We start from the raw sequence: 24,084 nt of genomic DNA on the forward strand, positions 1-24,084 counted from the left end.
CAGTGACTGATAAACAAGTGCTCAATATAACTATGAACAGAATTAAATAAAACTGGTTTCCCTAAAGGGCTGCCCAGCTCAGGGCTGAAAATATCCTGCACTTTGCCAAGGGCAAGATATTATCTGGTCCATGAATTAAACATGGTCCATCCTTTCCTCACATTTCCCCACTGCTTTCTGTTCATTGGTCATTTCAGTCCTCATTAACTCCTTCAGGGAAGGATGACTGGGGGAAAAAAATAAATATATATGTGCTACAACATAAACTCCTCCATTTGGGGGCGGGGGCAGTGGGAGGGGTGGAAATGATTGAACTTTGGATGTTTGTTCATGGCCCAAAGCGGTAGCCAGCCACTGCTACCCCCGTGGGTACTGCCCACACAAATTCTCAAACATGTTCCCATTTCTCTTAGCTGCACAGAGACCTCAGCTACCGCCACACAGGGGCTATTGGCATAGGAGCCACCGCCGTCCCCCCACGCCTCCAGCTCAGACGTGTAGGCGTTTGGCTGCTTAAACATCTATTGCTCATTTGAGTTTTCAGAACTGGCCTTTGTCTTCTTGTTGTCCAGTCGCTCAGTCGTGTCCGACTCTTCGCGACCCCAAGGACTGCAGCACGCCAGGCTTCCCTGTCCTTCACCATCTCCCAGAGCTTGCTCAAACTCATGTCCATTGAATCGGTGATGCCATCCAACCATCTCGTCCTATGTCCTCCCCGTCCCCTCCTGTCTTCTGTCTTTCCCATCTTTCCCAACATCAGGGTCTTTGCCTACTGCCCAGATTTCCCAGTAGGCAAACCTTTGAACTGGAGGCTGCTCTGGAAAACCTCAGCCCTCTAGTGGCAGTGGATAGGCATTACAGCATTTCAGAGGGGAAAAAAATGGGTTTCAAATTGAAGGCAAGGCTGTTCTGAACAGTCAGATGTCTTCAGGGTAAAGGATAGTCATCCATCTGCAGCAGCCAGGAGAAACTTCATGAAGAATGGATGAGAACAAAGATAAGTGGGGAAGGGTTATGCGGATGCTTTTTTTATTCCAGAGGACTGAAGAATTTGTTTCAACAGACACATGCTGCTTTATGCCAGGCAGCATGTTGGAGTCAAGAGGTCCCCTAGACATCATTTGGTCCAATCCCACTCTCTCTGATATGCTGTAATCCATCTCCATAGCTACCACCCTGGATGTGAAATTATCCAGTAGAGATATTTACAGTCTCTTCTACACATTCAGTCACCAAGCTCATGTTGAGCGCCTGCAAGGCAGAATCGGCCCCACCTTCATGGAGAAAGTCCAGTCGAAGAGGCCCCCAGAGTCACTCAGCCTCCACCCCAGACCAAAGGTCCCACCAGCATTCACCAGGGCTGCACCAGTACCCACCTTCCAGCTATGGAAACCCTGGAGCTGCCTCATCTGCGCTGGATTCTCATCCCAGGTGCCCCCAACATTGGGGGCCACAGAAGGGAGGCTGCCTGTCCTCCTGCCTTACCTGATACTGCCTTCTGGACTCACTGTCCTGCCTGGATCACTCCTGTCAAGCTGATGGGCCTGCAGGGCCCAAAGCAGGACCAGTGTGGTTATATTTAACATCTTACTGCATCTTCTCCAGTTTCCTTAAGTGTGAATGAGCCTCCATGTAGATGTGGCTGGAACCAGTGTCCCAAAGATACTGCAAATAAGATTCTCTGTGGAGGCAGCAACCAGCACCCTGGAGTGCTACCATTCCTATTATGTGTGTCTCCTGGAGACTGCTACCTCCTTCAGGGGAGGCTGTGTTTTCTTCCTCCCTATATTCCTGAGGCCCAGGACCCTTGGTAGGTACTTGATGATTATGGCAGGACTATATGCATTTAAGGAAAGGAATATAAAAGCTAAAACCAAAATGCACACTCTCCAAATGCCAGCCTTACAGCCACCAAGACCACAGAAGGCCCACAGACCGGTCCAAGCTGCCAGGTGGCAGCTGGCTGACACTGGCAAAAATAGGGACCCTTTGGGGGCCCCGCATCTTGACGTTTATGTCCAGCTGCATTGACAAGAGCTCTCAAGAGCTCACAGTGTCCTGACTACTCCTTCTGCCTACCTCTAACCTCATAGGCTCAGGCTTTTCTCTTTTTTTTAATTGGATTATAGCTGACTTATAATGTTGTGTTAGTTTCAAGTGTACAACAAAGTGAATCAGCTACACATATGCACACATCTACTCTTTTTTAGATTCTCTTCCCAGATAGGTCATTACAGAGTATTGAGTAGGGCTCAGGCTTTCTATCTCGAGATGGATGACCTAACCATCTCTGATTTTCTTTCATCAGAGATACTCACATGTACGTACAGTTCTAGGACTATGTTGCTGTTGTTGTGTAGTTGCTATATCACATGTGAGTCTTTTGCTAGAATAGGACACAGCCCATGGACTGTAGCCCACCAGGCTCTTCTGTCTATGAGATTTCCCAGGTAAGAATACTGGAGCAGGTTGCCATTTCCTTCTCCAGGGGATCTTCCTCAGAAATACCAATCATTTTCTTTAAAAAAAAAAAATCTCTACCTACAGAACACAGAGAGTTTGGCACAGTTACCCAAAAGGTACAGCAGAGAGGTGGGATAGCACATGGGAAGGAGCCATATTCTGGGGTCAGACGGCCTGGAATCACTACTGGCTTGGCCACGTATTACCTGTGTGATCACAGGCAAACTTTCTGTGCCTCCATTTCCTCATCTAAAAATAGAACTAACAACAGGATCTGCACAAGAGGACCCTGTGAGGATTAAATGAGTCACTACAGTTAGGATAGTGCCTGGTGGACTAAGTAGTCAATCAATATTAGCCATCATCACAGCTAATATCCTCCCACCCTTGCAGAGACTAGGAATCCAAGTAAAAGCTCATTCTCTAACAAATCCTATATCCAAACTAAGCATGACCAGTCCTCCCACCCAAACCAAAATCCCCAAGGGCAGGAATTAATGTGAATTTCATGAACATTTCCTGGTGACTCACATGCACACTCAAATTTGAGAATATAAGAATATGAGTAAGTCACCTACATATAAACAAGTTCTGTTCCGAGAGTGTGCTCATAAATCAAGTTTGTTCGTAAGTCCAACAAAGTTAGCCTAGGTAGCCAACTAACACAATCAACTACATGGTACTGTACTGTAATAGGTTTATAATACTTTTCACATCAACAATACATCAAAGACAAACAAAAGATAATACATTTTAATCTTATAATCAGTACAGTACCTTGAAGTACCTTGAAGGAGGGAAGAGAAGGGGACAACAGAGGATGAGACAGTTGGATGGCATCACCGACTCTATGGACATGAGTTTGAGTAAGCTCCAGGAGTTGGTGATAGACAGGGAAGCCTGGCATGCTGCAGCCCATGGGGTCACAAAAAGTCAGACATGACTGAGCGACTGAACTGAACCATACCTTGGAAAGTCCAGTAGTACAGTACATTAGCTGGAATACAGGGGCTGACATCGAGTGAGCAGGCAAAAAGAGTTACTGACTGGAGGAGGGAAAGAAGGTGGGAGATGGTACAGCTGAAGGATTGTCAGCAACAGGAGACCAAGGGCAAGTTGTTAATTTCACCCATGCCTGATGTTGATGGCACAGGTTCTGGTTCCTTCCCGGAACCAAATGCACGTTCACATCACCAAAAGTTTGCAACTTGAAGGTTCATATGTAAGGGACTTACTCTGCCTATAAGGGAGACCCCAAATGGAATGACTGCAAGATGCAGGAAGAATGGAACCTATAGCTTTCATCAGTTTTACAAAGACAACTCAGTGTTCCATTCTCATCAATTAACCATCATCAGAGAAGGAGACAGAGTGGGAGAAAGACAGCAGACAAGACCAGATGGCTCACAGTCCTAATCTCAGGTGATGTGAAGGGGAGTTAGCTGTCACCATGAATCTCACAAATGCAATCCATTTATCTTCCATTAACTATTGGTGGGAAAGGAAAGTTGGGGCATGGCAGCTTCGAATTTGGAGGTAGGGACAGGCCAATATCCCCATCCTATGAGAGAGATGCTGGAACATGATAAGAGAAGTGACAGAGGGAAAAGGAGGTGTGTTGTGGGGAGAACCCCATGGCCTGTGAGAGCTGGCTGCCCTTCATTTGAGAAATGTGCCACTGCAGAGACGGACGACCCAGAGGCCACGACTTGGAAACCGTGCTCTCAGCAACATTTCACTCGGATGTCACGATACTGATCAGTCACAGGCTGGTGGTCCAAACTGGGGTCCTGGGCTGGTGGCTGGAAGAGGAAGTAAAGGCTGGGAGGTACCGCAAGGCCCCACTTCTCTGCACACAGGCTTGGGGGATGGAGAGGCAAGAAGGAGCTCTCCTGGGGTCTCCAGCGTGTCTGGGAAGAAGACAGCATCACTGAATAAAAGCAGGACTCCAGACCCAGCCGGGGACAATGGAGGGGGCTTCCCCCTTTGTTGGTACATGGTCGTGTTGGGCACAGCCCCGAGAAATGACTGGTGAGCAGGGAGGCATGCTCCCCGGGAAGGGAATCTTCTCTGTCTTCCTTTCATAAGTGCTGCAGGCCTACCCTGCAGGTAGGGCTAAACCACTTTCCATGCAGCAGGTGCCAGGCAGCCTCTAGGTGGTACCTGGGTCTGCAGGGGAGGCTGAGCCCAGGCTGCCCCTTTAAGTGGCTCTGCCACCACCACACTGTGCCCCAAAGACTCTAATTGCAGCATCTTCATATCCCAATTGCACTGAGGGTAAGTCTCGGAGGCCCCAGGGAACTGCACTTGCCTGATCAAGGAAGCAAATATAGCACATGCAAAGTACAACAATTCGGTGTAATCTTCCAAGAATGTCAACTATTTCACGGGAAACGTGACAGCTCCACCTCCTCTTCACAATCGAGTGTTCCTTCTCCCTTCACCTTTGGATGCTGCCTAGGAAATAGCAAGCAGCAGCCCCCAGCCCACCCCAACAGCTCTGCCCTTAATGACCACTCATGGTCCCTGAGCGTCCCGGCAGATGATGGAGGAGGGCCTCCATCGTCACCCAAACCTCTTGTCCCTGGGCCCAGTGCTGGCCCCACTCCACCAATTCATCCTCATTTCCCTGGCCCCTCCGGCCCCAGCCCACTCAGGGCACAGACGCTAATGAGCAGAGAAGAGCCGGAAAAGGCAGTGGGGATGCTAAGGGGTAAATAAATTATTCAGACGATCACAGGAACCAAGAGACACAAAGGTTCTCTGGGAGTTTGAATCACCAGAGAGCACATGTGGCTTCCCCAGACAGACTTGACACCAACATCCTTTGCAAAGAAAGGCCTTTTCTAAGCAGCTCTCATCAACCACTTCTGCAGACATGTGTTGTTAAGGGCGCCAAACAGTGAGTGGGGCTCACTCTCTTAAGAGCAGAAAGGGGCTTCAGCTGTCACCGTGCCCACTGCCTCACTTTACCGATGGGAAAACCACAGCCCAGAGCGGTGGGCTGAGGCTGGGGAGGTAGGCCATTGTCACAAAGCGAGGTGTTTCAGCCTGCACTCAACACACGTGGAGAGTGAAAAGAAGCTGCAGGCCTCTCAGTGGATAAGAATCTGCGTGTCAATGCAGGAGACATGGGTTCCATCCCTGATCCTGGAAGATCCCACATGTCGCAGAGCAGCTAAGCCCGTGTACCACAACTATTGAGCCCCACGCTATAGAGGCTAGGAGCCGCAGCTACTGAGCTCATGTGCTGCAAGGACTGAAGCCTGAGCACCTGAGAGCCCGTGCTCCACAAGAGAAGCCACTGCAACGAGAAGAGAAGCCGCCACTCAGTGAAACTAGAGAAAAGTCCAAGCAGCAGTGAAGCCCCACCACAGCCAAAGGCCACAAAGCAGGCAGCCGATGTCACTCCTTTTCCTATTGAAGCCACTTGGACCTGGGGCTGCTGGCTAGGGGTGGGGACAGGTGGACCCCACCAATGTCCGACTCACAAAAGTGTCAGATAAGGGGGCTTGTTGTATTTGAAAGTTCCTTTCAAGAAGAGAACAGAGCAGTGCTGTTAATGTCCCATTAACAGAGGTCAAGGATCAATAGTGATGATCAGGCCCATTGCCGAGAGGGGAGAACAGTCAAGAGTTCACTCTGTTACAGGGGAAAGAAAATTCACAGACCAAACAACCAAGAGAACACATTTCCTCATCAAAACAGTAAAGGCTGGGGCTTCCTTGGCAGCCCAGCTTTCAATGCGGGGAATCCCCAGTAGGGGGACTAAGGTCCCACCTGCCACACGGCATGGCCTAAAAATAAATAAAGGGATAAAAATAAAACAACAACCCAAAAAAGTCATAAAAAACAAATAAGGGGCAGAAAATGCAAGCAGACACTTAAACATTTAAAAACAGAACAAACAGAAAAGATTGCTCTCTGTTGTGAGATAAGATATACAACCTTGAGGGCCTAGGGAGAACCTGAGTCAACACAGAAACCAGCAAGTAAGAAGCAAATTCTGGGAAACTTCCTGGAGAAGGGAAAAAATGGAAATATAGAAAACATTAATAGAACTGCAAATAGAAAGATTACATGCTATGTGTAAAACAGATAGCTAGTGGGAAGCTGGTATATAGCACAGTGAGCTCAGCTCAGGGCTCTGTGGTGACCTAGAGGAATGGGATGGAGTGTGGGGAAAGAGACTCAAGAGGGAGGATAGACATGTGTACATACAGCTGATTCACACTGTCGCACAGCAGAAACAAACACGATTTATAAAGCAATTATCCTCAAAAAAAAAAAATTACATGCTACAAGTGTACATGTGGGACCAAACTGGGAGTAAAGGAATGACAAGGTGATTAACTTTATTTAACATGGTGCTCTGGGAAGGAATCTTTCCAGAATAAGACTCAAAAGAGCTATGGACCACCAGGAACATCCCATCCAGTGCCTGCTGCAGCTTCCTAATGCTGCCTGAACGTCCAAGTCACCTGGGAGCTTTCCGAAAATTCCGAGTCCCGGCCCCTCACTGCTGAGAATAAGGTCCCAGGGTCAGGCATCTGTAGGAACCACTAACCCAGGCACCTCCTTTCACAGAGTCGGAAAGTGAGGCCCAGAGCAGTGAGACGAGGCTGGTAAAGTCAGGAAAGGCAAACAGGAGGCCAGTTCTAGAGCCCAGATTCAGGTGGTCAGGCCTGACTTGACACAGGCAAGAGGGGTCCGCAACAGGTAGTGGGAACCCCCCTGACTGTTGGGATGCGCACCCTGGGAGGCGGAGCACAGAGGGGGTGGGGGCGGAGCCTACCGCACCCTGGGAGGCGGAGCACAATGGGGGTGGGGGCGGAGCCTACCGCATCCCACAGAAGGCTGACCGCTTCCTCCCTGTCCAGCCTGGAGGCAGCGGCTAGGTTTAAGCTCCGTCACCATCCCGTGCCCCTTCAGCATTTCCTTGTGCCTTTCAACTCTTCAACATCCTCTGCAGACGCCGCCCTTCCTCTTCCAGGTGGTTCAGCATCACCCAGACTGACTGTAAAGCCTCATGAAGCAGAGCCTACACACACGAGTCCCGGGTCTAAGATGGAGATCAGGCCCTCCCTGTACATCATCATGTTGGCACCCCCTCCCCAGATATGGCTGCAAAGCAGTCTTCCTGTCTCACTCTTTGGAAACAGGGTTTCTATCTTGGAGACACTATGAAGTGAAGTGAAAGTTGCACAGTCATGTGTGACTCTTTGTGACCCCATGGCCCACCAGGCTCCTCTGTCCATGGAAATCTCCAGGCAATAATACTGGAGTGGGCTGCCATTCCCTTCTCCAGGGGATCTTCCCAACCCAGGGATCAAACCCAGGTCTCCCACATTGCAGATGGATTCTTAACAGCTGAGCTACCAGGGAAGCCCAGAGACATTATACTAAACAGGAAATACCACTTGCTTTGTATGTCTTTCTTATTCATCCATTTGAAAAGCTATCACAAGCAATCCAATTTGTCCTCTGCAAGGCAGGGGTCACATGTGCTGCTGACCAAAGGGATCAACTGAAAATCTAGGAGAGCAAAGAGTCTCAGAGGGCCCACCCTCACCCCAAAACACACCACCACAGTGTTGTCGACACCCAGCTGGGAGGGTGGTGGTTACACAGTCACAGTGTGACCAACAAGCCAGCCATCACCTTGCTGAGGACTTTGTGTCCTTTAATTTAATACTGACTCTGAGGATAGACACCATGACAAAGCGAGGAAGGGTGTGGCTTCACTGATGGTTTACAAAGACCTTCTCAAGGCAAGGGGGGGCGGGAACTAAACAAAACCTTGAAAATGTATGACCAAGACGTCTTGCATGAAAGCTGGAGAAAAAGTGATCCCAACTCAGGACACCATGAAGAAGAAAAGACTCCTCTGTTTGATGACTAAAGAGACTACAACCCAAAGAGAGATGAATTGACATGTCAGGTGGCGTGGGGACAGGCGCCAGGCACAGCACACATTATGAATCAGAATGAGAAACCAGGATAACATGTGTGGCTGGGCCTCGTTCAGTTCAGTTCAGTTCAGATGCTCATGTCTTAACTCGTTAAGACCCCATGGACCACAGCACGCCAGGCTTCCCTGTCCATCATCAACTCCCAGAGCTTACTCAAACTCACTTCCACTGAGTCGGTGATGCCATCCAAACATCTCATCCTCTGTCGTCCCCTTCTCCTCCTGCCTTCAATCTTTCCCAGCATCAGGGTCTTTTCAAATGAGTCAGTTCTTCCCATCAGGTGGCCAAAGTATTGGAGTTTCAGCTTCAGCATCAGTCCTTCCAATGAATATTCAGCACTGATTTCCTTTAGATTGGACTGATTGGATCTCCTTGCTGTCCAAGAGACTCTCAAGAGTCTTCTCCAGCATCACAGTTCAAAAGCATCAATTCTTCAGCGCTCAGCTTTCTTTATAGTCCAACTCTCACATTCATACATGACTACTGGAAAAACCAAAGTTTTGACTAGACAGACCTTTGGTGGCAAAGTAATATCTTTGCTTTTTAATGTGCTGTCTAGGTTTGGTCATAACCTTTCTTCCAGGGAGTAAGTGTCTTTTAATTTCATGGCTGCAGTCACCATCTGCAGTGATTTTGGAGCCCCCAAAAAAGAAAGTCTGTCACTGTTTCCATTGTTTCCCCATCTATTTGCCATGAAGTGATGGGACCGGATGCCATGATCTTAGTTTTCTGAATGTTGAATTTTAAGCCAACTTTTTCACTCTCCTCTTTCACTTGCATCAAGAGGCTCTTTAGTTCTTCTTTGCTTTCTGCCACAAGGGTGGTGCCAACTGCATATCTGAGGTTATTGATATTTCTCCCGTCAATCTTGATTCCAGCTTGTGTTTCATCCAGTCCAGCATTTCTCATGATGTACTCTGCATATAACTTAAATAAGCAGGATGACAATATATATGAGGCTGGGCCTCATAGACAGAAAAAATCTCTGGCCACAAGGGGAAAAGACACCTCTTAATGTAGTTTTTAAAATATTTTTTAAGTTTTATTTTATTTAAAAAATATGTCTGACTCTTCACAACCTCATGGACTGTAGCTTCCAGGCTTCTCTGTCCATGGATTTCGCCAGGCAAGAAAACTGAAGTAGGTAGTCATTCCTTCTCCAGGAGATCCTCCCGACCCAGAGACTACAGGCAGATTCTTAAACATCTGAGTCACCAGGGAAGTCCCAAAGTATTTCTTTTTTTTAAAATATTTATTTACTTATTTGCCTGTGTTGGGTCTTAGTTGTGGCATGTTGGATCATCCATCTTTGCTGTAGAGTGTGAGATATTTTAGATGCAGCATATGGGATCTAGTTCCCAGACCAAGGATGGAACCCTGGCTCCCCGCATTGGGAGCACAGAGTCTTAGCCACTGGACCACTTGGGAAGTTCCTAAAGTATTTTGAGTAAATGAAAAAATTTAAAACAACCCTCTAACTCACATCTTCCCAGAGCTACGCAATATCTTAAATATGGGGATTGACAAAATATTACCTGTCCCTCTTTTCTTAATTCAGTCAACAGTGTTCTCTTTAGCCCACCTGGAAAACAACCAAACATCACAAAATCCGATAATGAGTTGTGGGGGAAGTTTGAAGATTTAGTCTGCACAGCTGTGAAGGTCAAGGAGACATTGTTATTCTCTATTTCAGTTGTGATGAAACAGGACAGGTTTGCCTAATGAATCCCCTATGGACTGGAGGAAGAACTGGCCGGGGAACTGGGAAATCTAGAGGTATGCTCTGGGTTTGGCCATGACCTCACCTCTCCACATTAAAGCATCTCATTCCCAACGTACAGACAGACCAGGCGATCTTAGGTGCCTTTAGGTGTGGGGATTCCAGGCCTGTCCGAGTATGTGACTCCATGCCTTGTCATCAATGTAAATCAAATAGAAAACAAATCAGGAAACTGAAAATGAAACTCACCCTACTCAGCCTCATTTCCAGACAAAGGCAAGGTAGAGGACGCAGAGGGCCAATACATAGCAATCGACTCTCCCTAACAACTGGCTGAGCCTGGACCTCAGACTCTTTACTGGCTCAGGTTTCCACTTTTTATTTTTTATTTTTTTATCTTAAATAAGATACTCTCCTTGAGGGAGGTCCCCGGCAGTCCAGTAGTTAAGACCTCACCTTCCAATGCAGGGCGTGGGGGCGGGGTTCGATCCCTGACTGGGAAGCTAAGATTCCACATGCCTTGCAGCCAAAAAACCAAAACAGAAATGATACTGTAACAAATTTAATAAAGACTTTTAAAATGGCCCACATCAGAAAAAAACCTTTAAGAAAAAGATTTTAACAAAAAGATATTTCACTCGAGTCTTGATATAACAAAGGAGAAACTGAAAAATTAAGGGAAAACATGGACCAAGCAGCAGCCCCTGCAATCAAATTCTCCGTGTGGTCCTGCCAGCGTCTTCTCTCCAAGGTCAACGTTCCCGCCCCAGGCCCAGCACTTCACTTGCCTCCCCACGGCTCAGTGGGACTGACCTCTTGAAAACACCATGCTGGTTCTAGAGTCATTTCTCCCTTGGCTTTAATAATCCTGCCACATCAAACTTCATCGGTTCCTTCATGAGAACCCTGAAACGGTGGAGGAGCTAATTTTAACAGAGGTGCCAGCGCACAACATAGCTCTGAGCCATAGCATCACTTCTCCCCTCGGGAGACAATTGATGCTGCCTCTCATTTACAGAGCAAAATAACTTACTCTGTAGAGTGGCGGAAGTTGCCAACTTTGCTAATTGTAAGAGAGTGACTCCTGGTAGGAATGCAGAGGGGGGCATATTAAGTGGTCCACACAGGGCTTGGGAGGGGGCCCTGTCCTGGCTCTGTATGGAGCAGGGAATGGTAATTGAACACATCTGCTCAGCCCAGTCTAGATAGGGGGGCATGGGGGGGCTTTAAGAAAGAGGAGGGTATTTGAGGGGATGGGTTTGCTTTTCCAAGAGGAAAAGGAAGAGCTGGGTTTCACTCTACCATGTATGTTCTAGAATTTGGGGCTTAACAGCATGGAAGACACCAAACTGGCAAGACATCACTTTTGTTTTTATTTTTTTATTATTATGCTTATTTTCAGGTGAGTTGGGTCTTAGTTGAGGCACTTGGGATCCTCGTTGCAGAGTGCAGGCTTCTCTTCAGTCATGGGACGCAGGCTCCAGGGCTCATGGGCTCTTTATTTTGCAACACTTGGGCTCTCTAGCTAAGGCATGAGGGCTTAGTTGCCCCGCAGCAAGTGGGACCTTTGTTCCCCAAGCAAGAATCAAACTTGCGTCCCCTGCATTGGAAGGTGGATTCTCAACCACTGGACTTCACACAACTGCTGTTCCTCCTTCTAGATGAGCATGTGCTTTGTTAAATTCCCGCTAAGTCCTCATCCAAATGGTCTCTGTGAAAGCTGCAGGCTCCATCACCTTGCCTCCAATGTTTTACCAGTGAGACAATGGAGACTTTATTAAGAGGTAGTGGGCAGTCATTACCCAAGACAGAGAAACACACTCAGGACCATGAGTCCAGTGAGTCCACCTTCCTGGCCAGTGCACAGCTGCTCCTCATCAGGCTGGAATGGAGATAAATAAGATCTTTTTCAGCAACTCGCTTAGGATAACATATCACAGGGTCTGTGGCAACAAGTTAACCTTTACTTCAGAGAAAATTTTGCTTTCTCTGATTACAGGGGAGGCGACAGTTAAACTGAAGAGCTCAAGTAGTGAACATCAGTCACGTTTTTGGTCACTCAACATTCATACCCCCTTTTCTACACCAGTCTGATTTCCTCTAGAGAATTACCTCTCTCTCTTTGACTCAGAGCCCTGATGGCTCAGAGGTAAAGAATCTGCATGCTATGTAGGAGACCCAGGTTTAACCCCCGGGTCAGGAAAACCCCTGGAGAAGGGAAGGGCATCCCACTCCAGCATTCTTGCCTAGTAAATTCCATGGACAAAGGAACCTGGCGGGCTACAGTTCATGGGGGTCACAAAGAGTTGGACACGACTGAGCGACTAAAACACACACATAACACCTTTTGCAGAGTCCGGGTGGGAGGGTAAACCCAGGTGTCTGTCCTTCTACTGGGGAGGCTGGGAGGTCCCTGTGTTACTTCCACTCACCACTACAGCCCACAGGGGCACCAACCCAGACGCAGTCTATAACCCGCTCCATCTTTGGGAGTATCAGGGACAGAAAAAAGATGGGCAGCGATCAAAATCAAAGTTATCTTATTGCTTCAAGTCTAGTTTTGAAGGCTTTCTGTCCATCCTATAAGCATTCCAATTCCATTTCCATAAATTATTTCTTTGATTAAGGGGGACTGCCCTGATATCTAAGAACCTTATCTAAGTATTCCCTCCATAGAAATCTGACACTGAATGCCCAGGAAGGCTACCAGAAAAGAAAAACCATCACAAGAGAAAAGGAAGACAAATACAAGATGCACGTAGCAAGTATGTGCTTGATGAGATGAGATGAGATGCATGAATCAGGCAATGGAAGAACCACAGATTTCTGGAGCCAGCTAGGAGGCTAGACAGAGATCACTTTACTCAGCATCTTCGTTTTACACACAGAAAAACAAGAGGCCTAGGGAGATGCGGGGACTTGTCTAAAGCCCAGGGCAGCTTGCTGAGGGCACCACTCAGCAGCAGCTTCAGCCCCATTAGCTGCCAGCCCCTTTCTAGGGCAGGCTTTATGGTTCTAAAACTGCCAACCAGTGAGAGAAAAGGATGTCAAGCCCAGACACATTTTTCTCCAGTCATTTTTCTCCAGTCAGCACATATGCTTGGTTGGCTTCAGTTCAATTTCCTCATCACTCTCCAGAACCTCCAAGAAAAATTACCCCGGAGAAGTCACGGTCTGGTAATGATAAAGTGGCTTTAGGTTCCTCGGCATCTGGTCCGGATTCCCAACTCCAGACAGTGACTCCACGTGCGGTAAGAGGCCGGCCCTCCTCACACACTCCCCCTCTACCCTCCAAGGTAGCCTTGATGCCACCACGGTTCAGAATGCCTCTCAAAGATCTCCAAGCCCCACCCAATGGCCTGCTCAGGATATCTGACAATGAGAATAAAAGTTCCATAGATATTTCAGGCCAGGACTTCACTGGCGGTCCAGCGGTTAATTAAGACTCTGCCTTCAGATGCAAGGGGTACAGGTTCAATCTCTGGTTGGGAGCTAAGATTCCACATCCTCAGGGGCAAGAAACAAAAACATAAACAACAGAAGCAATACTGGAACAGAGTGAATAAATAGTTAAAAGAAAAAAACATTTCGGGCAGGCCCAGGGGATTCACTGGGCCTATGGAATAAGGGAAGCATCATTTGTGTATCCAATCCATGTAGAATTGAGAGACAGTTGGAGCATACTTGTTCTCTTTGGCCCTGGTCTGCCTACAGCTGCTCTGAAGCCTCCAAGGTGGGCAGTACCCCTGGGTGGACATAAATCTGGACATGCAGCTCCACGTCCACACAGACATGATCAGATCAAATCCCTCTCCCCCGACAAACCCAAGGGTGGGCTATCTCAGGCTGACAGCCAGAGCAGTGCCGTGCCCTCAAATCCATCTTCCCCCACTGAGTCCCCATATCTGAGCCTTCCACCTCCCAGTTCCCATTCCTTAATCTCTGCATTCTGGAAAACTAGAATCATTTGGCTAGTTTCATACCCACAACACCTGAATGCAGTTGCTGCTAATTCCTCTTCTCAGTAAGATTTGCAGAACACATTTCAATATTTTTTTTTATCCAAGATACAAATGCCTCTGTTATATAGGGGACCATCTGGGCTGCTATTGCTAGCTGGCTATGTTGTTATCAACTCTTTTTTTAGGGTTCATGAATCAGTTACCAATAGGAAAAAAAAGAAAAGGAAGTCAGCTCCAAGACTCTGCTCTCCTCCCCTGCATTTTTCCCCAGCAGGAGAGCTATATCCCATCATCAAAATGGACCATGTGAACACAAAAACAGAAAAGATACCTAAAGCTAATGTTCTGGAAATATCAGCCCACAGTTCTAGATGCCCTGGGGGAGGGAGGTGGTGTCAGCTAATATCCCAGAACTCAGGCCCTCCAGCTGAGCTAAGAAATACTGTGCAGGCTCTGGCAGAGTAAGATCTATGCAAAGGAAAAGGAATAGAAGGAAGCAGTAGAGAAAGGGAAGAAGGAAGGAGGGAGACAGAGCCATCAAGGCCTGGGATCCCTAAAGCCAGGGACTTGCCAACCACCAGAGGCTCCAGCCAGCCCAGAGCACCCTGAGCAGTCCAGGGGCTGAGCTCCGGCTGTCAGGCCAGGGAGGGTGAAAGTGAAAGTGTTAGCGCTCAGTCACATCCGACTTTGTGTGACCCCATGGACTACAGCCCACCAGGCTCCTCTGTCCATGGAATCCTCCAGGCAAGAATACTGGAGTGAGTTGCCATTCCCTTCTCCAGGGGATTCCAACCCAAGGATCGAATCCAGGTCTCCTGCACTGCAGGCAGATCCTTTACTGTCTGAGCCAACAATATAAATGGGAAGCCAAAACCTGAAAAGGAGGTGAATGGGGAAGCTGGGGAATGAGGGTGGGCGGGGGTGAACCACGGACTCATAGTTGCCTGGCCTGCAGTGTCTCCCTCTCCAGGAGGAAAGGCGTCCAGAGGAAGGAAGTGGGTGTCTGGAAACATGTCTCTAGGAGACAGGAGTACCTGTCTATAGTATTTACAGACATTGAAAAGGCCCAGAGGTCATGGCTTCAGCCAGCCAGACGGCATCACAGAAGTTGGACCTCACCCCACGGGCAGTCCCAGGTGCTGTACATACTCAAGGGCAGACCTTGCAAACAGGCGTGGGGGCCTTTGACCCCGAGCCTCTGGGTGGTAAGCAGCAGTCACTGGTTGTGTATGGATGTGTGGTTAACAGCTCCCACTAAGGCATTCCACCCCAACTGTGGGGACTGCAAATGGACACACAGGGATACCCACCTCCCACAGCCACCCTTACCCCCAGAGAGACAGAGGAAAGCAAATTCCATCCTCCCCAAATTTATGGCCAAGAAAAGGTGGGATCTGCGTTGCTATGGAGAATTTTTGTTGTAGTGATAATTGTATGCACATGCACACAACTATGTGTGTGTGTGTGTGTGTATGTATTGCATTTTAATAAATCTGGTTTATCTTTTAAAACCACTTTAGTGACCCAAGACAACTTAAAGAAACTAGGAAATTAAGTCATCCTCCAAACTGTCTCCCAGTGAGCTAAAACCTCCTTCATTTCCATGACCCAGCAGTCCCCAGTTTAGGGGCAAAATTGAACTTGAGTCTTCGGCCCAAGTAAAGTTGCCTGGTCCCCCTCCCTGGCAGCCACCAAAAGAAGTGCTGGGCCTTTGGGCTTCCCATTGGTTCATGAGCAGAAATGCAAAGGTTTAAATGAACAACAAAAAATTTTTGCACAAGATCCGTTTGTTCTCAACATCAGGTACATTTCTCAGTCTTCACACACCCAGGCCGAAAGTCTCAGAAAACACTGCTAGCTCTTCCTGATGAAATCCTTTGGAAGAAATGGCTGTGGTCATGGGGCAATGGCAAAACCCAAGATCTGTCTCCGGTAAAATCTGTTTAAGGAGCATTTAAACTTCTCAATAGGTTCAACTAAGACTCCATGCTAAGGCTTGAAGAAAGATTCTGCAACTATTTTATTCACCTAGAAGACTTGAGGATTCCAGAGTAATGTAGCAAAACAGACCAGATTTTTAAGCAAGCAAATAAACCCAGGATGTTTGGGGCACTGCTGTTGGTCCATCCTAGAGCAAGGAAGATAGCAGCAACAGACAGGGGCCAGAGAGTCAAGAAAAGGCAGAGCCGATGCCACAAAGACTGAGGACCAAAGTTCCTGGTTAAAAAAGTTCCTGCATTTCCACTTGTGGGTTGTTGCTCAGTCACTCAGTTGTGTCCAACTCTGCAACCCCATGGACTGCAGCATGTCAGGCCTCCCTGTCCCTCACCATCTCCCAGAGTTTGCCCAAGTTCATGTCTATTGCATCAGTGATGCCATCCAGCCGTCTCATCCTCTGACACCCTCTTCTCTGCCTTCAATCTTTCCCAGCATCAGGGTCTTTTCCAATGAGTTGGCTCTTCTCATCAGGTGACCAAAATACTGGAGCTTCAACTTCAGCATCAGTCCTTCCAAATGAGTATTCAGGGTTGATTTCCTTTCAGATTGATTGGCTTGATCTCCTCGCTGTCCAAGGGACTCTCAGGAGTCTTCTCCAGCACCACAGTTTGAAGGCATCAATTCTTTGGCGCTCTGCCTTCTTTATGGTCCAACTCTCACAACTGCATGTTGACCACTGGGAAGACCTTAACCTTGATTATATGGACCTCTGTTGGCAGAGTAATGTCTCTGCTTTTCAACATATTTTTGGGTATATACACCAAAAATGAAAAACAGAGTATCAAAGAGATATTTGCACAACCATGTTCACAGCAACACTATTCACGATAACAGCCAAAAGGTGGGACCAACAGCTGCATGCATAAACAAAATGTGGTACACACATACACTGGAATATCTTCAACCTTAAAAAGTAATGAATTGCTGTCACCTTCTACAACATGGATGAACACTGAGGATGTTACACTAAGTGAAATAAGCCAGACATAGAAAGACGAATACTGTGTGACTCCACTTATATAAGGTACATGTGCCTGTGTGCTAAGTAGCTTCAGTCGTATCTGACTCTTTGCAACCCTATGGACCGTATCCCACCAGGCTCCTCTGTCCATGGGATTATCTAGGCAAGAACACTGAAGTGGGTTGCCATGCCCTCCTCCAGGGGAATCTTCCTGACGCAGGGATCAAAGCCAGGTCTCCTACATTACAGGCAGATTCTTTTTGTCTGAGCCATCAGAAAAGCCTCCTATAAGGTACATAGAATAGTCAAATTCCTAAAGACAGAAAGTGAAATGATGGTTGTCAGGGGCTGAGGGGAAGGGGGAATGGGGAGTTATTGTTTAATGAGTATGGAGTTTCAGTGTGGAATGATGGGAAATTCTGGAGATGGATAGCGGTGATAGTTGTACAACCACAAGAATAGACTTAATGCGACTGAACTGTAAACTTAAAAATGATTTTTAAACGTCCAATTTTATGTCTATCTTACCACAATAAAAAAATTTTAATCAGTTTGAAAAATTAGAGGAGCCAGAGAGAGTCCAAAGCAGGGTTAGGTACAATCCCATTTCCTCTCTCAGGTAACCAGGGAAACACAGAGAAGGCTGAGCAAAAGGTAGCAACAGGACAGAACCAGAGAAAACAGATAGCTTGACCAGGCAGCCTGACTCTAGAGCTGGGCTGGTGTAATTAAATGATGGAGACTGGACAGAAATCTCCAGTCCAACTCAACACACACTTAATCAGTGTCTACACAAGCTCAGGTAAGACAGAGAGAAGATAGTCCCTGCCCTCTATCTGCCTGTGTGTAACTGAGGCCCTTACAAGCCCTGCAGCTAGAGCAATGGAATTGTTTATTTGTGACAATGGCCTCAGGGTCAGGTGGTGATGGTTCTGTTCTCAGCGCCCCAACACAGACGGGAGTGCCGAGCCTGCAGTAAGAGGCCAGCCCCTCAAGGATGAAGCCAACCTCTGTGACAGCGGTATCTGGCTGGTGCATCCCCTCCAGGTCAAGTCTCGGAGCAAATAGAAGGAGCAGCTGCCAGCATACCAGCACCCACAGCACCCAGCCGGAGCACCACCCGCTGGGCCAGCTCCCAGGCCCTGCTCTCAAGGCCGGCCACCACAGTCACCAAAGCCACAGGCGCCCTCTTTTCTTCAAAGGGTGAGTTCTTTGTTTAAAATTGGGGTATAGTTGCTTTCTAATGTTGTGTTAGTTTCTGCTATACAATAAAGTGAATCAGCCGCACGTATATAAATATATCTCTCCCCTCCCTCCTGGACCTCCCTCCCACCTGCCATCCACCTAGGTCATCACAGAGGACCATGCGAAGCTCCTTCTGCTATATACTACCTACCCATTTTACACGTGGGAGTGTATATACGTCAATCCCAATCTCCCAATTCATCCCCACCCCCCACCTTGTCCACACACCCATTCTCTACATCTGCATGTCTATTCCTGCCCTGCAAACAGGTTCTCCTGTACCATTCTCCCACATGAGTTAATACGCGATATTCGTTTTCCTCTCTCTGACTTAACTTCACTCTATATGACAGTCTCTAGATCCATCCATGTTTCTGCAAATGACCCAATTTCGTTCCTTTTAATGGCTGAGTAATATTCCATTATATATATGTACCACATCTCGAAGGGTGGACTCTGAGTTAATGAGCCAAACAAGGCTACCAAAGAGGTGATTTTCATTCCTCCTTTCATGGCTGACCTAAAGACCACCCACCACCAGCCACAGGATCCCCATGTGGTCACTGTGTCCTCCTAAGTTCTGTGAATGCATGACATGGACAGATAAGGACCCTCCCCCCTAACAGTGCCTACTGCACTTAGAGTTCGGGACACACATGTGAAAGTGTGTACTCATACAAGGTCCTACACGCACACGAGAAAGTGAGCTACATGAGCTTTCTTAGAAGCCTGTGGTAGGCTGGAGTGAGCAGAGTTGACAATGTGAGATTTGAGCGAGACAGTGAAAAAATGTGACAACTTTAGACCTAAGAGGGTAGAAGTCTTGCCTTGTGGAAAGAGGAATAAAATGCACATTTCCGGGAGGCAACAGAGTCTACCTGTGGAGTTGGGGCCATGAGTGGGAGGAGTGGGAGACCAACTGCTGGGAGGGAGATACTACACTGTGACAGGCCCCCAACTCCAATCTGATGTGGACGTTGTCCCAAGAGATCTCCCGAGATCCCAGCCTTAGTCTGTAATCCCCGTGCCCTGTGGCAGGGAGTGTCCCAGCCAAGATTCTCTAAGTCTTTCAACGCTTCTGACACTGTGCACAGAAATGTTGGTGGCTCCACTAGAGTCTAAGAGCTTAATCTTGGTTTACATATCTTTTTTAGAGTTTTATAGTTTATATTTTGGCTGTATTTTAGTATATGTAAGAATGTCTTCAGGACTTCCCTGGCAGTCCACTGGCTGAATCTTCATGTTTCCATCACTAGGAACACAGGTTCGATCCCTGGTCCAGAACTAGGATCCCACACAGCCAAAACATTAAATAAAAAAAAAAAAAAAAAAAAAGACTTCTGTTTGCCTTTCCACACTAAATTAAAAATATTTGCCAGCCTCATCATTAAGCTGTATGAGGATTTATTGAGCCCCTTCTACATGGCAGGCACTCTTCCAGGCTCCAGAGAAACCATGATAAGCAGAAAGGGTCCCCTGCTCTTATGGAGCATCGTCCTGTGTTAGCTGTGAGGCAGTGGAGAAAGAACACGGTGGGGGATGAGAGAGGAAGGGAGTGGGAGAGGAAGGATGTGCAAACATCACATCTAAGAGTGACATACCACAGGAGATGGGGATGCCTCAAACACAGCAGAACATGGAGGCCAGGTAGGGCAGAGCAAAGAGATCGGCACCTCCATCTGGACAGATCAAAGGAGGGTCCTCAAGAGACAGGCTATTGCCAAGCCCAGGCATCCGGCCATTTCACGTAAACCCATTATTTTCATTTCCAGATGGATAATCTGAGAAACTGAGAGGTCTGCTCAGTTCCCTGGGACACAGGCTGGAACTGGCTGAAAGGTTCAATCATAAAGACATTTCACCTAGCAAAACTGCCTCTCAGTCAGTATTATTTGTTATCTTATGTTGGGGTCTGTTAAAACTCTCCAACGGCAAATGCTGCTGTGAATCCAAAGAAATATCATTGGAAATTAATTTATTTGTATGTTGCAAAACTCAGTTTTTAAAAGCGACTCTAGATATTTTTTTTTAATTTAAACTAAAAATCTGAAATAAGTGGTATGAATCTTTGATCTTTTCAAAGAATGGTTTCATCTGTGTTTATATAAATGAGAGTCTGCAAACAGGCTCAGCCAAGCTGGAGCTGAGAGGGCTCTTGCGAGTAACATTGTTCATTTTATATTGGCTGGAAACAGACATCACTTCACATCTGAAACCCTTTAAAACACTTTTTTCCTTCTAAACACCCAATATGCATTTTAAAAAATACACACATACACAATGTTTGGAAGAAGAGACACCCAAACCTCTTCTGGATGATGACATTAGCAGTGATTTTGGTCCATGATTAGGTACCTGTCCTTTCAAAATTTGGGGCAATGAACTTGTATAAACAGAGAAAATATGTTTTCTTTTTTTTTTTTTCAAAAAATGAAATAGGATTTTCTCTTTTTAAAAAGGATATACAGTATGGTTGGTGTCATCTTCCTGTTGTTGTGACTCTAATCAGAAATTCCAACTCCAAATACTTTATCATACAGAGAAAGGTAATTCTCTGGATAGGAATATTATTCACTATTATCAAAGCTAAACAATCCAAAGACAGTGACTAGAGTTAGAGAAGGGACATGAGCATAACAGCCTGAGACTCAGATAAACACTCAGCTCTAATGCATACCAGCTGTGCAACCTTAGGCAAGTTTCATAACCTCTTCCTACAGTCTCTTCATCTATAAAATGTCAGTTGCGAGGACAAAAAGGCTGCCTGGGCAATAAGGGACCATGTATCTGATGGTATGCAAAGCCACACACAAAAAAAACCCTCAGTTTTATTCTGCACCTTCCAACTATAACAAATATACTCAAAGATGGTGGCTCATATAGAATAAATTAATCAGTAATATGAAATCTTTCCATTTGAAAAAAAAATGCAGATACATTTTCAAAGTAAAAACCAAGACTTGAAAGCTTTAAAATTTTCAGCTTTAAAACTTTCTTTTAAAAATATCTACAGTCACTTTTAAAAACTGAGTTGTGCTATGACTGGCCACATCCATCTTTGCTTCCAGACCTCCCGTGGGGAGAGGAGACAGGCAAGCAATTAGAGGAGACCTGAGGAGACCTCTGTAAGTACCTAAGACTGGCCTACAACAAACACTCAGCAAACATCAACTACTCTTACTGTCCCTACGTGTGTACAATTAGGTAAGAAGAACCATCTTTTTATCTTTAGCCCAGACATGGCAATGGGGCAGGTCTTTTAACTGCTGTAAATTGTTAAGTGCCTAAGTCATTATTTAGGATGTCGATATATAGTAAGCAATCAATACAGCTTGTCAGATCAAGAAATTTATAAGGAACATAAGCTGAAAAAAAAAGAAAACAGAGTATAACACAGACTAACCTAAATTTTGGTTGAAATAATCATCACCGTATAACCAACACCCCCACACACAATGGGTACGCAGACTGTGTCAATGTGTCTCAGATTTCCCCTTTCAGTGTTCAGGAACCAAAGAAATCAGTTGGGGCTTTGGACTGTTGGTTTTGCAGAGAGGGTGATGAAAAAGACTAGGAAAGGAAAAGGGGCTGAGACTTGGGAGTTGCTGCTGTAATTTGAATTCAAAGAGCACAAACTCTTTTCATCATCAGAAACTGGAACCTTGCCAGGTCAGGAAGGAGGTCTGGACCTGACCCAGACTTTGAACCTGACCACGTCCAGCTACAGGGGGGTGAGCATTGGGAACCTGAAGAGCAGTGGCCAACACAGGATTGCAGCAATGCTCCGTGTTGAGTCAAATTATCAGTCAACCAGCTGCACAAACCATCCATTTAATTAACCTGCCCCTGAATTATTTATTATCTTCCCAAGTGAGAGAAAATCATTCTTTCTGGTTACCTGCTTTGCTTCAGGGGCTAATTCAAAGCTCTCTAAGCCTGACAGTTTGATGAAGCTCTCTGGTACCTACCACCCTCTGGCCAAGGCAAAAATGTAAAGAAACAGCGAATGAAGTATTTCTTAAAAAGAGGGGTAGTCTTCTAGAATGCAAACAACTCCCTTGATCTCAAGAAGCACAGCAAGCTCCTTTAAAGCACATTAGGAGAGGTCTGTTGCATGTTTGGGCATGATCTGTTCTGCACCCCTTTTATCCTAAAAGTTTTGTTTTCCCTTAACCAGTGTCAGCAACTTCAAGGCTCCGTTCTGCACCATATGATAGAGCCAGCTTTCCCCACAGAGGAAGAGATGATGCAAAATCCCATCACTTCTCACTTGCAGGACTTTTGATCAGCCCCGAAATTCCCACATATGAATTCCTTCTCTCTCACCCCTAGATTCCTAGGTCAACTGATTCACACACTTACACCCTCTTAGACATAATGGGAAGCTTGAAGATCATCCAGATCAACTTCCTCACTTTTGAGATGTCTTTCCTAAGCATCCTCCCTAAGGTGACACAGTCAGAAGTCTTCCCCCTCCTGGGGTTCCTGCTCTTCCCTGTCGGAGAGCCTTTTAACAGGGGCTGCTCTAGCTACTTAGTTCTATTTTCAAAGAAATCCTCTCACTCTGGAAACCATTTGTACAAAACATCTTCATCCCACCCACCACGAAATTTTCTCCTGGTCTTCAATCCACGAGATGCATGTTCTCTGAGGCTCACGGGAACCATGCCTCCAGGAACTCATCTCAGCATCTTTCCCTAGCACCTGACTTGCTGGGCAGCATCGGGGTGATCCTAAAATGTGCAACCTTAGCTATTCTTCCCAACAAGTCTCTGATGGTGAGGGCGGGGAGCTTAAACCACCTCAGAGGAGGAAGCTCTGATAGTAGCTAGACTTGTCCGACATTGTGTGGTCTCTGTGAGAGAACCAGCATTCCTCATTTCTCTCTCCTTCCTTCTATTCAGGAGCACTCTGTCCCCTATTCCCACACCACCCCTGGAGAGTCAGGACTCAACACAACTGCCTTCAACCTGATGCAGCCCCAGGAAGGAGAACAGGCAAGTGTATGCCCACTAGGGATGCCCGGGATCTCGCCAAAAGGAGGTGTGCCGCCTGCAAAGCCTTTCAGGAGTTGACTGGCTCAGACCCCAGGAGGGCGATGGAGGAAACTCTCTCCCCTCCACCTGTCTCTTCGAGACTTTCCTCCGCAGCCTCATTCAGGTGCCTCTTTCTCCGTCTCCCTCCCTGGTCCTCGCTTTTCTCCCTGTCCTCACTGTCCACCCCCTTCTCTGTCCACCTGCATCACCTGGTTTCCCTCCACTCCCCTTCCTGGCCCGGCCTCTCCCTATTTCCTCTTACAAGGCGCTCCCGTCGCGTTTCCACTTTGCCTCCAGTTATGCGGAAACGCAACCGACCACAGATGCTGACATTTTAAATGTTTAGTTGTTATAGTTACTTGACTAACTGCCGGGCCCATGGTGGCGCTTCTCCTTCGCCTCCCCGCGGGCAGGAGAGGAGGGGGCACGGGAAGTGGGGGGAAGGTTGCTGGGGCTGCAGACCCTCATCTTGGGGCCTGGGACACAAGGCCAAGCCCTGGCGAGGGTGCCCTGCCCCGCGACCCGGCGGTCCCTCCGCCTGCCGCCAGTAGGAGGGCACCGAAGGCGCGCCGGCCTCGGGATGTTCTGAACCATCTCCCGCCCCGGGACAACCGGGCGACGGCAGAGGGTCTAACCGCGGATGCGCCGCGGCCGGCCTCCTATCCGTCCGCACTCGCGATGTGGAAAAAGTGAGGTGGCATTTAAGAGGACCTGGGGAAGGAGGCGG

At 47.2% G+C, this 24,084-nt stretch overlaps 1 protein-coding gene across 3 annotated transcripts in view; it reads right to left on the bottom strand.

The window, feature by feature from the left end:
* The window catches only part of CNIH3 (cornichon family AMPA receptor auxiliary protein 3), a 264,615-nt gene that overhangs the window by 98,907 nt on the left and 141,624 nt on the right, over positions 1–24,084 (bottom strand). The window lies entirely within an intron of this gene.

Source organism: Odocoileus virginianus, chromosome 11, assembly GCF_023699985.2.
Source record: "Odocoileus virginianus isolate 20LAN1187 ecotype Illinois chromosome 11, Ovbor_1.2, whole genome shotgun sequence".
NCBI classification, from domain to species: Eukaryota; Metazoa; Chordata; class Mammalia; order Artiodactyla; family Cervidae; genus Odocoileus; species Odocoileus virginianus.